At 46.3% G+C, this 12,669-nt stretch overlaps 1 long non-coding RNA gene across 1 annotated transcript; it reads right to left on the bottom strand.

Moving 5' to 3' along the window:
* Nucleotides 1–6,211: 6,211 nt before the first annotated feature.
* LOC129146733 (uncharacterized) lies at nt 6,212–10,918 on the bottom strand. Its single transcript, XR_008553839.1, has 4 exons — nt 10,250–10,918; nt 8,288–8,432; nt 7,931–8,022; nt 6,212–6,504 (listed from the first exon to the last, which is right to left on the bottom strand). It is a non-coding gene; the product is annotated as an uncharacterized LOC129146733 (long non-coding RNA).
* Nucleotides 10,919–12,669: the final 1,751 nt, after the last annotated feature.

Genomic DNA, 12,669 nt, shown 5'->3' with positions numbered 1-12,669 from the left:
CTCTGTGTTTACACTTGTGAAATGGACCGCCAGCCGCATTCGCTTTCCATTACCCTAGACAATAACTGAAGGATCAAATGAAAGTGGACTTAATGGGTTCTGTGCCTGTACATCTCAAATTTAGAAGCCCTAAGCCTACTCCACTGACTGTGAAGAGCTGGAGTGACTCGTGTGTTGGGGTAGTTGAGAATACAAAGAGACTGCTCCTGGACTGGGCTAGCTATTGCAATAGCTCTAACCCTGGGCTGCCTCACTATTATCTTCTGGGCTCAAATGGGCTTTCTGAAGGCACTTGTTTTCCAACAGAAATCAGAAACACACTTTAAAAAAATAATCAAGTCATTTGGGAAGACATAAGGAAAGAACATTTATTTTGGCAATAAAATGATTTCTTCTGGGAGGTGTAACTAATTGGGTGAAAAGGCTTCTGTTTTAAATAAAGTCCACATGAGCATTACGATTAAGTGGATTGGTTTCACGGCCTTTCAACTAACTGACACACACACACACACATACACACACACACACATATAAACAAAACATACAAACAAGAAACCAAATTGCCTACTAGCATTCCTATGTACATCTAACTGTATGGCTAGATACGTACCAGATACCTAACAGAATTGAAATGGTACAGAGCTGCTAAGGTAGAAAAAAGGAATACAGAGGACTTGCAAGATGGAAATGTAGCACAAATGAATCAGAGCAGCCTTGGAATCAAAAGATGACTCCTTACTATCCTGCCTTCTTAATCATTCTCTGCACTTCCCAGCACTCAGTGCCCAGACATTGCCGGGGGCATTATATGGACCACCACAATATACCCATGTTGCTAGTGAGAAAACAGAGGCACAGAGGTGATGTAAGTTTCCCTGGGCCTCCTGGTGAGTGACAGAGCAAGTATTGAAGGATGCAAACACTTGGAAAATAAGTGTTGGAGTCTGCCGCAAGAGCCCAGCACACAGCCTCTCTATACTGATTCCCACCTCCCCAGCAGCCCCTGGGTCTGATCATTACCTTCTAATTTTGACCCACAAGAACAGTGCCTGCCCGAGATCTCCACTGACTACGATTAAGCATCCCCAAGCACTAGCCTGTGCTTACACTGATGCAAGAGCATGTCTCTGCCCTTGGAATTCCTCAAGGAAAGATGGGGGTGGGAGCACAGGGGAGCACACAGATCATCAGAGCACAGGATGAAATGAAAGTGTAAAGAAGTACAAGGTGTCAAGGTGAGGGAGCCTGTCCTATCTGGGGGGATGGATCAGGTAAGGCTTCTTGTAGGAAGTAGCATGTGAGTTGAGTCTTGAAGTATGGGGGGGATGTCAACAGATCTAAGAAGAGGGATCCAGATAGCTAAGGAGAGTGCCAGGGAGTCAGATGGAAACAGTGATTAAAGGAGCTGACAGGGAGGTGAGACAATGCTAGGAGCCTCTGGCTATCTCCCTGGGGACTGGCCAATCTGTGAGCACTGCTCAGGGCTATTTCAATGATAAAGGAGAAGCTGCAGTCCAGATGGAGCAGCACAACTTAGTGGGATGGAGTTCTAACTACTAGCTTAATGTCTCTATTAAACAATTTCCAAAATTATTCCTCCCCTCTAAAGCTTCTGTCTTCACTGTTGGTTTCTAAGAATTCTCTATGCTGATTCCCACCTCCCTGGCAGCCCCTGGGTCTGGTCATTACTTTCTGATTTTGATTTGAGAGTTGTGGGAAAGTCTTAGCACCCTTCACATATTTGAAGGTGGTTAATAACTTAACTCTTGGACACCCTGATAACCGCCTTCAGCTGCTTCTCTAGACCCCAGTAGCCTGAGTTATGGAGCCCCAAGTTTTAAATATCACACAAATGGTCCTTTTGGCCTTTCTCAGCCTATGAAAACATTATTAAAATCCCTTGTCTATAAAGTGAATAGAAGCTCATTCATGACAATCCACTTAATGGCTTTGAAATGAAGTACAGTCCAAGAGTTCCACCTGCACGGCATTTGAAGGGTGCCCACCTCCTGCTCTTGACATGTTAGCCTCCACCTCTGCCCGAGTGTCCGGTGGTCACGCTCTCCATCCAGTGAAGATCCTGGCACCTTCCTGCTTCCCTGGTTTGATAGCTGGGACCACACCTCAGGAATTTCATGCACCTACTTCTCCTCTCCACCCCGTGACTACTGCTCACTGATGCCTTCCACTCCCTGTGGCCTAAGAAAATTGTGCAGCAATCCAAAACATTCTTCGGAGGGGGTGCCTTGCTTATTCACCTTTCGACCCACATAGCAAGGAGCCCTGCACACAGGAGTGATTCAATACGTGTTTTTGACTTACTTCTTTCCAGCTCACTGGCCTTCGTGGACTTGAGGGCCACTCCCTATTGTCTGACCCACAAAAGCAGTGCCATGCATCCTGATTGCCCTCACCTGGCTTTGCAGGTCCTGTTCCCTGACACAGTGATGCCCTTAGCTCCACTCTGAACCCCTCCTGCTTACTGACCCTATCTCTCTAAGGCTAGTAAGCCTACAACTTTGTTCTCAAAATGGAGACAAAGGGCTTTAAAATATTTTTTGAACCCTAAAGTGCTGTACAAATATAGCAAATATGACAAGTATAATGATGAGTTTTCGGTGAAAGACCGTAATGATTAAGAGTAGGATAGTAGAATGAGGAACTATTTCAAAATGGACAGACAAGCTAAGTACAGAGAGCATTGAGTACAGTCATCTCAGGAGAATGACCGTCCTCTTAAGGGTTAACAAATCTTGATGAGCTATACCTTGTATATTTCTGGTTGGAAAACAAAATGGATTGTTTCAGTCACATCTATTTCTGTTCTAGATATATACAGTAAGTCATCAGTCTAAAAAAGAGAATTTGCTATCTGTTGGCTCAGCTTTAAAATTTTGTGACTTGTGGGGACTCCCTGGTGGCCTAGGGGTTGTCCCAGTGCTATTATGACTATGACCTGAGTTCCACCCCGGCCAGGGAGCTGACCCATATGGTGCAGCAGACCTCTCTTGTCTAGCCCTCTGTTCCCCTCAGCAGTATATTTCAGGAGATCTGCCTGTTTTGCTCCCCACTCTGTATCTGGCGAATCTCCTCACCCCCTGCAGCTCTGGCCTGTACCCCCAGTTCTATGCAAAAATAAGTAAATAAAAATAATCATTAAAAAAACTGTGTGACTTCTTTCCCTGCCTGACTCTCCATTTGTAAAATGAGTAGGTAGGAACAGATAATCTGTGATAATCTCCTGGTGCTGATAGTCTATGGCTTATGGAGCAAACCAAAACCAGCCTCCTTGATTTCTTACAGGAACAGGCTCTCGGTCCATGTATCTTTCTTCAGCACACATCCCTTCCTCGCCATTCCATTTGTCATTCTTTGCATCAGTGGAGCACCATGCGCCCTCCCAGGTCAGGACTGCATCTTGTTCAGCTCTGTGCCTTCCCAGCATGGCACTGGCACATTAGGAGATGCTTAATCTATAGTGATGGGGTCGGCGGTGCCAAAGGCGGGTGACTAAGAGATTGGGCCTAGGAAGGAAACTGAACACTTGTGTCCTTCGGAAGGACTTTCCTGGGAGAAAAAGATTTCAAACAACTGTCTGAAAATTTCTTCAAGACTCCCTATTTTACGTCACCCAAGATTGGTGAAAAAGCTAAGGCTAAAAGGATTGCTCATCACCATCAGACTTGCTGTTTCCAGTTTGCAGTAGCTGCTGATTCCTTGAAGTTTTAACTCGTGTCTGTCTGGCCATGTCGGGTCGCTGATCTCTGAGAGCATTTTAACATCAGAAACAGCTTCCAGACGGTGGAGAAGAGCCTGCCATGCATGCTCCCAGGTGATCTGGGGCATCTGGGATGTCAGCTGGGTGTTCATTGTTCCATCTGAGCTAAGCTGATGTCAAGACATCATTTCTTACATGGAAAACTCAGTGGACCACCCAGATGTTTTGTCTTTCAGGAGTGACTATCCCGACCTTTGGCAGCATGTATCTATCAAAGTCTTTACGGGGTCCATTAACTTCAAGAGGTCCAAGAGTATCCTGAAAGTGGATATAAAATGTCAAGACTCTGCCAGGACCCTGAGGTGAGGGACTGCCTGAATGATTTCCTTCCCCCCAGAGTGACAGCGTGGTCTTAGTTCGACAACTTTTTTTTTTGAAAGGACAACCGACATTAGTATTGAATTTATTGTGCTTAGATTTGTAAAAAGTGAATTTCAAAAATAGGGTCATTCCAGCAGGAGACCTTGTTGAAGAGAACTACAATTTTGGTACCAGCACGATATTTCCGGTGTCGGGGTCCTTGGTCTCATCTCCTTCTGGCCTGGAAAGGGCCAGGCCCAGGGTTGAGAGGCCGCTGGAGTAGGGTCGTGGTGGCTCCTGGACTGGCTCAGTGGGCAGGACACGCTCTGTAAACCCAAGTCAAGAGCCTGGAACACGGTCCAGCAAGTGCTATGTCTTGCTTGCCTGAGCAGATAGAATGAGAAGAAAAAATAAATAAAGAGGAGCGGAGGACTGAGGGCATTCAAAAGTAAAATTCAGGGTCAGATAAATAAAGGGAGATGTTTTAATGGTTGAAAATCGAGGAAATTAGAATTTAGTGTGTCGGGACTTGTGCAAATGAGTTCAATCCTTCACTTATCTAAAGAGGGAAGCAGAGCATCAGGGAAGGGCCAGGATTGCCGAGGTTGCCTGGCGATTTTTAGTGACACACCTGGAACTGGGACTGGGTCCCTGATCCAGGCTGGTAACCAGGCATCATAAAGCCAGCCGCAACTTATTGTACTAGGATTATCCACGTTTATTTAACAGGGCCAGAGAGTTGGGGAAGGAGAAGAATTTGATTAATTATGATTTATCGATTCTGTTGGCCCTTAATTCCTTCTCCTCTTTCTTGCTCTGAAGAGTGTTTATTAAGCTCAACTGTCCTCCCTGAAACTTTGAGATAAGGCGAGAGGGAGAGACTCTGATCTACTCTGTGTCAGGAGAGGAACCAGTGAAAACACTCACCTGAGAGCTCACCAGAACAGTCCCCTTGAGAATCAGATCTTATCTGAATCTGATTTTGCTTTTGAAGCCTGTTTTCCTTTGAAAATACAGGGCAGTTCAATTATTTCTTAGGGAGCATATCCCTCTTTATTTGAATGGATGGCAGGTAATATTTTTGAGGAATTAAGTGATATATTCTCATTCCCCCTCCCACCGCCACTCCCCGCAGTCACACACCTGGGGCTTCCTCCTGTCCACAGGCCCTGCCTCTCCAGTCCGAATCACTCGGGTCTAGTCCCATCATTCATTGCTCCCAGGAAGGACATCACAGCTGAATGCAGAGAGCCAAGAAGTCACTTCTTATAGACACTGGGAAGTAGCCAGGTAGAACCAGCTGGAGTGGCAACCAGAATCAACCTCTGAAGACTTTATGGGCTAAATGAGTTTTTCTTGATCCTCTAGGCCATGGAGTGACCAGAGGATGTCTTGAGAGTGGAAACACCATGATCTGATTTAGTGTGTAGTAAAGAAGAGGGTTGAACTGTGGATGATGGGGGAGCAGAAAGAGGTCAACTGTGGAAGACTAATTACAATCTTTTGTGATTATCAGGAGAGAGGTGCTGATGGTTTGACCTTAGGACTCCTTAATAAGGATAAAAAAAGAGATGGATTCAATAGCGGGGGGCGGGGGGACAGAAAGAAGGCTTGGGAGGATCTGGCTATGATATATGCAGAGTGGAGGGAGTCATGAGGTAGTGGGGGGAGGAAGTATAGGAAAATGAGAATTCTGACCTGGGAGCTACAGCATATCTAGCGGAGCATGGGGGGGCAGAAGGTGTGGCAGTGGGGGAGAGGGAGTGATAAGGTCAGCTGTGGGTGAGTTGAGTTAAGGAGTTGGTGGGACATGTAGGTGGGAATTGGAAACCCATGTCTGCAGTCAGGGAGGGACCACAGCTGTGGAGCACATAGAGCGAGATGGTGAGAGAAGCCACGGGCATGAGGCTTGGATGGACTTAGGGCCAAAAGTGAATGTCCACCACTTCAGTCGAAGTGTGCGCGTCCTGTGCACTCTCCACTGATCCTGCATTCATCTTTGTAAGCACAACTCAGACCCAATGATTCCAATGATGTGCAGAAAGGAAGATTTTTTTCTAGGTCTTTCATTACCTGACCCCACCCTCCACTTCTAGAAGTATTTCCTCAACATGCAACTCCCCCACACTCTTAACATATTTATTTATTTATTCAAGCACTGGAGTACAGGCCAGAGGCGTGGGAGGGTGAGAGAATTCACCAGAGCCAGAGCAGGGAGCAGAACAGGCAGAAGGACCGAAGTCACCGCTGAGGGGAGCAGTAGGCGAGACAGGAGAGGTCGGCCTCATCATTAAACTGTATTTTCTGAATGTGCTTTCCTTCTTTTGCTCATTCTCTCCTCTCCGCTTGAAGTGCTTCTTCCCCTCTCCTCCTGTGGGAATATTGTCCATGCCTCCAAGAGTCACTGAACTCTTTCCCGGGCACTCCTGTAAATGGTCTTTTCTGAGTTTGAATTGTGATAGCACGTTCGCTCTGGGCCATCCTCCATTGACCCCACCACACACCTTGTGACCCTCTCCAGACCCCAAGCCAAGATATCATTTACCTGTTCCCTGCATTCTGCACAGGGATCCCTTCCTTGGAGCACATTGAGTTTCAGGAGCTGAGGATGTGTAGTTACAAGAACCTGAACTTTTGAGTTTGCTTTTTGTATGATAAATAGTAGATTTGGAAGAATAGGTAAAAAATCAGATTTCCTTATCCCCAGGTCAGATGAAGATTCTTTAGACTGGGGGAGAGGGGAGTTGAGGGGAATGTGGTGAGGGAGAGAGCTTTATGAGGTTCAGGATGAGATCACTGAGGCAGAAGAAGAATCAGGCCCCGGGGTCACATAGGTTCTGCTCTGGTGGGCACTGGCCATCACTGGCAGCCAGACTGGTGCCTTTGGACCTCCCGGCCTCTACGTAGCAAGTCTTCATCCCTCTAGTACGTTGTTGGTGTTGCGGGGCCAGGTCAGTTTTCCTTCCTAGGGGACCCCCACCAGGGGCCATCCATGAAGGAGGCCTGTCAGTGCCCAGAGGCTATGTTACCTCTATCTGGCCTACTCACATGGACAACTCCCTTTCCAATAGCCTGGTCTTTCATAAGTCACAAGATAAAGGACGAGACTCAGAGAGTTGCTGGTGATAGGAATTTCCCCTGCACCCTGTCTCTATTTGTTGACATTACATGGAAACAACTCAAAAGTTCTCTCTCATCAGAATACACTAGAGTTACATACCTCTCTACAGCTATCAGGTGATAATCTTTCTTGTGGAATACATATTTCTTATTGCTAGATATTTTTTGCTGCCTCTACAGAAGTACTCTTTGCTTTTCTTCACTCTGGTCTCTTCCCCAGAGCCAAGGCAGTGTGGGCTTTGGACCTGTGAGCTTCTTGTTAGGTTCAGCCAATGGGGTCAGTGGGGGAGGGTGCTGGCAAGAGATGGTGGGAGAGGAGGGATTGATAGGTCTGCTTTCCTGCTGAGTTGTCATCTAAAGTGAGGCCTTTCCGAATTCTCCTCTCCTAAGGTCCTGCAATCTCTCCCTCCAGGTCAACTGGCTGTGCGGGTGTAACCATTTCTGTTATCAGTCACCTCAGGATACCACACTTACCTCTTATTCGCCTACATTCCTATAACTGGTGGCTTCATTAAGCTTCTTAAAATTATCCTAATTTGGATGTGACATCTGGTTTCTGCTGGAATGCTGTTGCAGATTATATTTTCCAATGATAGTTAAAACAACATCTCCCATCCCACATTTTTTTTTTTTTGACAGCATGACTGACATTTCTCCCTCAAGAGGAAGTGATACTGTAACTTCTACACTAGTTACAAAAGCGACTCTGCCCAATTCTCTTGGGATACCCACCTCTGAGAACTTGAGCTGAAAACAGCATGTCCTGAGACCACCAAGCTTTGAGGCAGGCCCACACCAAGAGACAACAGGGAGAGCCCCTGAGACTACATGAGAAGAGAGATTACTGGCCAGCTCCCCCACACCCCCCAACTCCTTCAACACCCCCCCTCCCCAGCTACAGGAGGGAGGTCAGAACAGGAGCTGAGTCCTTCCTGAATTCCTGTCCCAAAGATGAAATTGTTGTTTTAAGCTATGAAGATGGGAGCGAATTACTATGCAGTGATAGATGATTAGGGCAGACCCTGCCTGACATCTAGAGACACCTCTTCCCTTCTGAGCTGTGAGTTTCCAGCGGCAAAGGAGACTCACCACTGCGGGGTGAGGGGGACACTTGGTTATATCCCCCAGAGCAGCTGTTACACAGCAGTCCATTCATGAATGCTGATGAATGGATCCAAAGGATGTGACTTATCTCAGTTTTAGCTCTCAGAGGAGATGTGTGTGTTCTGCTCACCTGGGAAATAAGAAAATGGAGAATATTGCATTGTCACCACATGAAGGATGGGCTTTGGGCGTCTACCTTGGGAACTTACAATATGCTTCTTTGAACCTCAATGGCCAAGGGCAGATGTCCCCCAGATTTAAGATACTCTTTTGCAATACTATTCTCATTAAGAAGTAGAACATTAATTATGCCACAGTGAGATCATGAACTCTTCTCCAGACTTATTACCTGCAGCCCCACACTGAACGCGGCCTTCCTGCCTTCTCCCGTGTGGCTGTGTATATTTTGTCAGTTCAGAAAGAGAACTATCCCATACTGGGAAACGGTGTTAGGAATGAGTTAGGGAAAGAGGCCACGGCTTGGGTAACATTCCTGAGATGAAGGGTTTGAAAACTGGGTGTGCCAGAAATTTCCTGGAAAGTTTATTTTTGCTGAGTTGTGAGCCTGACTTCAGATCATGGGAGCTCTTGGATAATGCCAGTTTGTTGAAACATATAGAGAGCCAGCTGTCCCTGGAAATGCAGTTCTCTCTTGCCAGCTGAGAGTTTTGTGGTCTGGCTTGCCTGTGAGTTTGAACACAACTTTCGAAGCAAATCATGAGAAAAGGTCAGAGAGACACTGTGTTGTCCAGATGGGGGCTGATAGGAGTTCTACTCTCTGGGGGCTTGTGAAAATGCAAATTCCGGAGCCAGTCTGGAGGAGGGCTGAGGCTGCCATAGGCATGGTCTCAGGCCCATGCAGAACCACTGACTCCTCTAAGGAGCACCTCCTGGAGGGCCTGGCTCAGCCACCCTGGGAGGTCCCGGTTCTGACCCACCTCCTTGGGGACAGTCCTCCTAGTGGGGCTCAAAGTTTTGTTTGGTTTCAAGAATCTTCTGGTAAAATAAAAATGCTCTTTGGTTGGGCAGAGTGTAAGGGCCCTTATTGTCTAAAAATGTGTCATAGCTACTTAAAATAAAAACGAATCATACTAACAGCTGAACTTGTTGAAATTTATCCTATGCTCCATGCTAATCCTTACAGACATCTGGCGAGGTGGGACTGAGTGTGTCCTTCTTACAACCAGGAAACTGAGGCATGGAAAAGTTAAGTTCCTTGCCCAAAGTCACACAGCTGGTGTGGGGCAGAGTGGAGACTGGCAGGGAGGCATCAAAACCCAGGTGACCACGGAGGACAAAAGAGGCTCCTGTCAGGTCCTGGAGAAGGTGGGTGGGGAGTGTGATGGGTCAGTCTTGCCAATCTCTTTATATTTCTAGGGACAAGTGGCAGCAGGCTTGGTCTGAAATGGTATTGTTTTGTCCATGTAACCATTCATCATCTACTTAGTATTTACTGACAGTAATGATGCCTTTGACCCTGTACTGCATGTGAGGTAACACATCTGAATAAGCCATACCCTGCCTTCAAGGGGTTCAAAGCCACCTGGTAGTGGGTGAACTGCATCAAAGTCAGGATGCCTGAAACAAAAACATGCCACCACGAGCTGCCAATTTCATTGCCATTTTCATGGCCCTCTTGAATGCTGGTTACAAAATCTTTGTCCCTAAACACTTGACTCTCTCAAGGGCTTAATGGTTGCCTTGGTGGCATCTTGGACGATGTCCATTTCATATTCCTGCCTGTCTATCTTTGCTTATGCTGTTCCTCCTTCTTAAATATCTTTCATCCTTTCCCTGTGCCCAAATCCTACCCCAGAGACAGGTCACTTTCTCCACAAATGCTACCTGCTCCCCAGCAACACTTCACACCCCACCCTCTGTGTGCCTCCTATGACACCTGTCATGTGGGTCTGAGGGTGTCCAGGGTGACCAACTGTCCTGGTTTACCTGACACTGAAGCATTTCCTCTTCTTTATTATACTTCTATTGCAGCATAGCTAGTTCCCACTAACTCAGCCACTTGGAGCAATACCCACACTGGGGCATGGCGGGATTCCCTCCTCAGTCTCAAAAGCTGAGATTCAGATGTCTGCCGACTGAGTTCTGGGGACTCTGGGTAAAAATCCGTTCTGGAACTCATTCACATTGTTGGCTGAGTTCAGTTTCTGACAGTGTAGGGCTGAAATTCCCAGTTCTTTGCCTGCTGTCAGCAGGAGACCCCTCAATTCCCAGAAGTTCCTCAGCCTCCTTGCCAGCTCACCTCCACCGTCTTCAAAGCCTCAGTGCACCCCCTAGGGTTTCGCATCTCCTGGTAAGGCCAGCTGATCTTCCTGTCTTCAAGTCAATTTATTTACACCTGCAAAATCCCTTCACATCAACACCTAGATTTAATGCTTGATTGAATAACTGGGTGAAGTGGCATGCACAGCATGGAATTTTGGGAGTCATCCTAGAATTCCACCTGCCACATCTGCGATGATATCCTCTTGGTGCTAAAACTGGGACAGTCCCAGGCAAAATGGGACAGTGGGTCACCCGTTCATACGTCAGCAAGGACAGCACCAATTCCTCATCTCTCCCACTTCTGGCCTCTGCACATGGCAGGGTCTCACCTCGCCAAACTGCTCAGTGTCTGAGCGGCAAGGCACTGACCTTTCCAGAGTGCACCAGGGCCACATGATGTCACAGTGGGGACAGTGGCTGAGACCATAGGCACCAAGAAGGACAAACCTGGATTCACATTTTAAATTAATTTAAATTAACAACTTTGTGATCTTTGATTAGTGACCCAAGCTTCATATATTTTTTTCCTTCTATAAAATAGTAACACCTGTTAATGGTACCTCAGAGGTTTAAATGGAATCGTGTACAGGAACCATTGAACTCCAGTCCTGGATGACAGTAAACACCCAGTGAAATCAGTCATCCTCATCATCTTCATTACTATTAATACCTGCCCAGTGTTAGTTGAGGGCTGGCAAACACACCTTACCTGTGGCGCCCTTTCTAGGCCAGATGTGGAGCAAGGCTGTTTGTCTGTCCAGTCCCCCAGCGCTTGGTATAATAGAAGGGTTTCTCTGTGGTCATGTCCTGACCAACCTGGGTAACTGAGCTCACTCTGGAAATTCCTTTGATAATTTAGTACGAGAAACACATCTTCCTTCAATTTAAAACTTTTGGGTGGTACAGCAGTACAGATGTTAAATATTTTCTGTGTATGACTCCAGAGGGTAGAGGGTGGGTTGGTAATTCTGAATCCTTTGAACATCTTAGCGGCCTCTCTGGATGAAAGGTACATGTTGAATGTGGCATCATAAGAAATTAAAAGAAAATAATTTTCTGCTAAAACAGCTGTGGGGTCTCTACAGACCAGAGGGGTGTCTTGGAGCAGGCAGTGTACCTCAGGGCACAGGGCCTTTTGAAAAACATCTGGAAACTGCACATCCAACTTCATACATGGCAAGTCAAGTATGAAGTTGTTTATTGAGGAATTCCTCAGTTTCAGGGCATTTCATTGCAAAAAGAGGAAGGCCTTTGAGTGCAAACTTGTGCCATGGAGAGTGTACCAAGGGGGCTTTTATTGTTTTAATTAAAATAATTTCAACTTTCAATTACTTTTTATAAAACAACATACAGACACAAACAAAAGACATTCAAACACCCCCTTCTCCTCTTTCTCCTCCTAAAGTACACAGTTTTAGCTTTGAGGGGGGATTTACCGCCTTTGTCCTAACTCCAGCAAACCAGGTGGTCACACAATCAGCAAACCAATAACAATTACAGACATTACAATTTTCTACTTCACTGCCATAAACAAACACTGAGCAATGGGGCAGAGAACGCTGGAACATCAGCAACGTGACTAGGAAAGCAAGACAAACAGAATTGTGTCCTGAGATTTAGACTAGGCCTCAGGCATCTCCAGAGTTTTTAAAAAAAGCTTCCTCCCTTCCTCCGCCTCCTTCCTTCAACACAAATGCTTCAGTGGAGGAGCCCCTAATACCTAAGCTTGGTGGAGCTTAGCGAACTGTAACAGGCCCAAACAGGGGCCGTGGTGACCCCCACCATTAATCACTTTAGTAAATCCTGGGGGAGATAGAGACTTCCCTCGCTCCCTGCCCCTCCTACACTGCCTATAGATGTTATTTAAGGAGTTGAAGTTAAGGGGAAATTTTTTGAATTGTCTTTTCAATTCTATTTATTGATGTGCATTGTAATTGCCATCATGAATTTTTTTTAAACATTATCAAATCTGTCACCTGTCCTACCTTTCTTTTTCATGTCATTTGAAAGCTCCACCTTCACATGACTTCCATGTAATTTATAGTAACCTTTTTGAGAGGCTGTCTCTGACCATCTCTGGGCCG

This window comes from Talpa occidentalis, unplaced genomic scaffold (genome assembly GCF_014898055.3).
Source record: "Talpa occidentalis isolate TD23 unplaced genomic scaffold, MPIMG_talOcc4v2.1 talOcc4.4, whole genome shotgun sequence".
Taxonomy (NCBI): Eukaryota; Metazoa; Chordata; class Mammalia; order Eulipotyphla; family Talpidae; genus Talpa; species Talpa occidentalis.
This window is presented reverse-complemented; position numbering and strand designations above follow the sequence as displayed.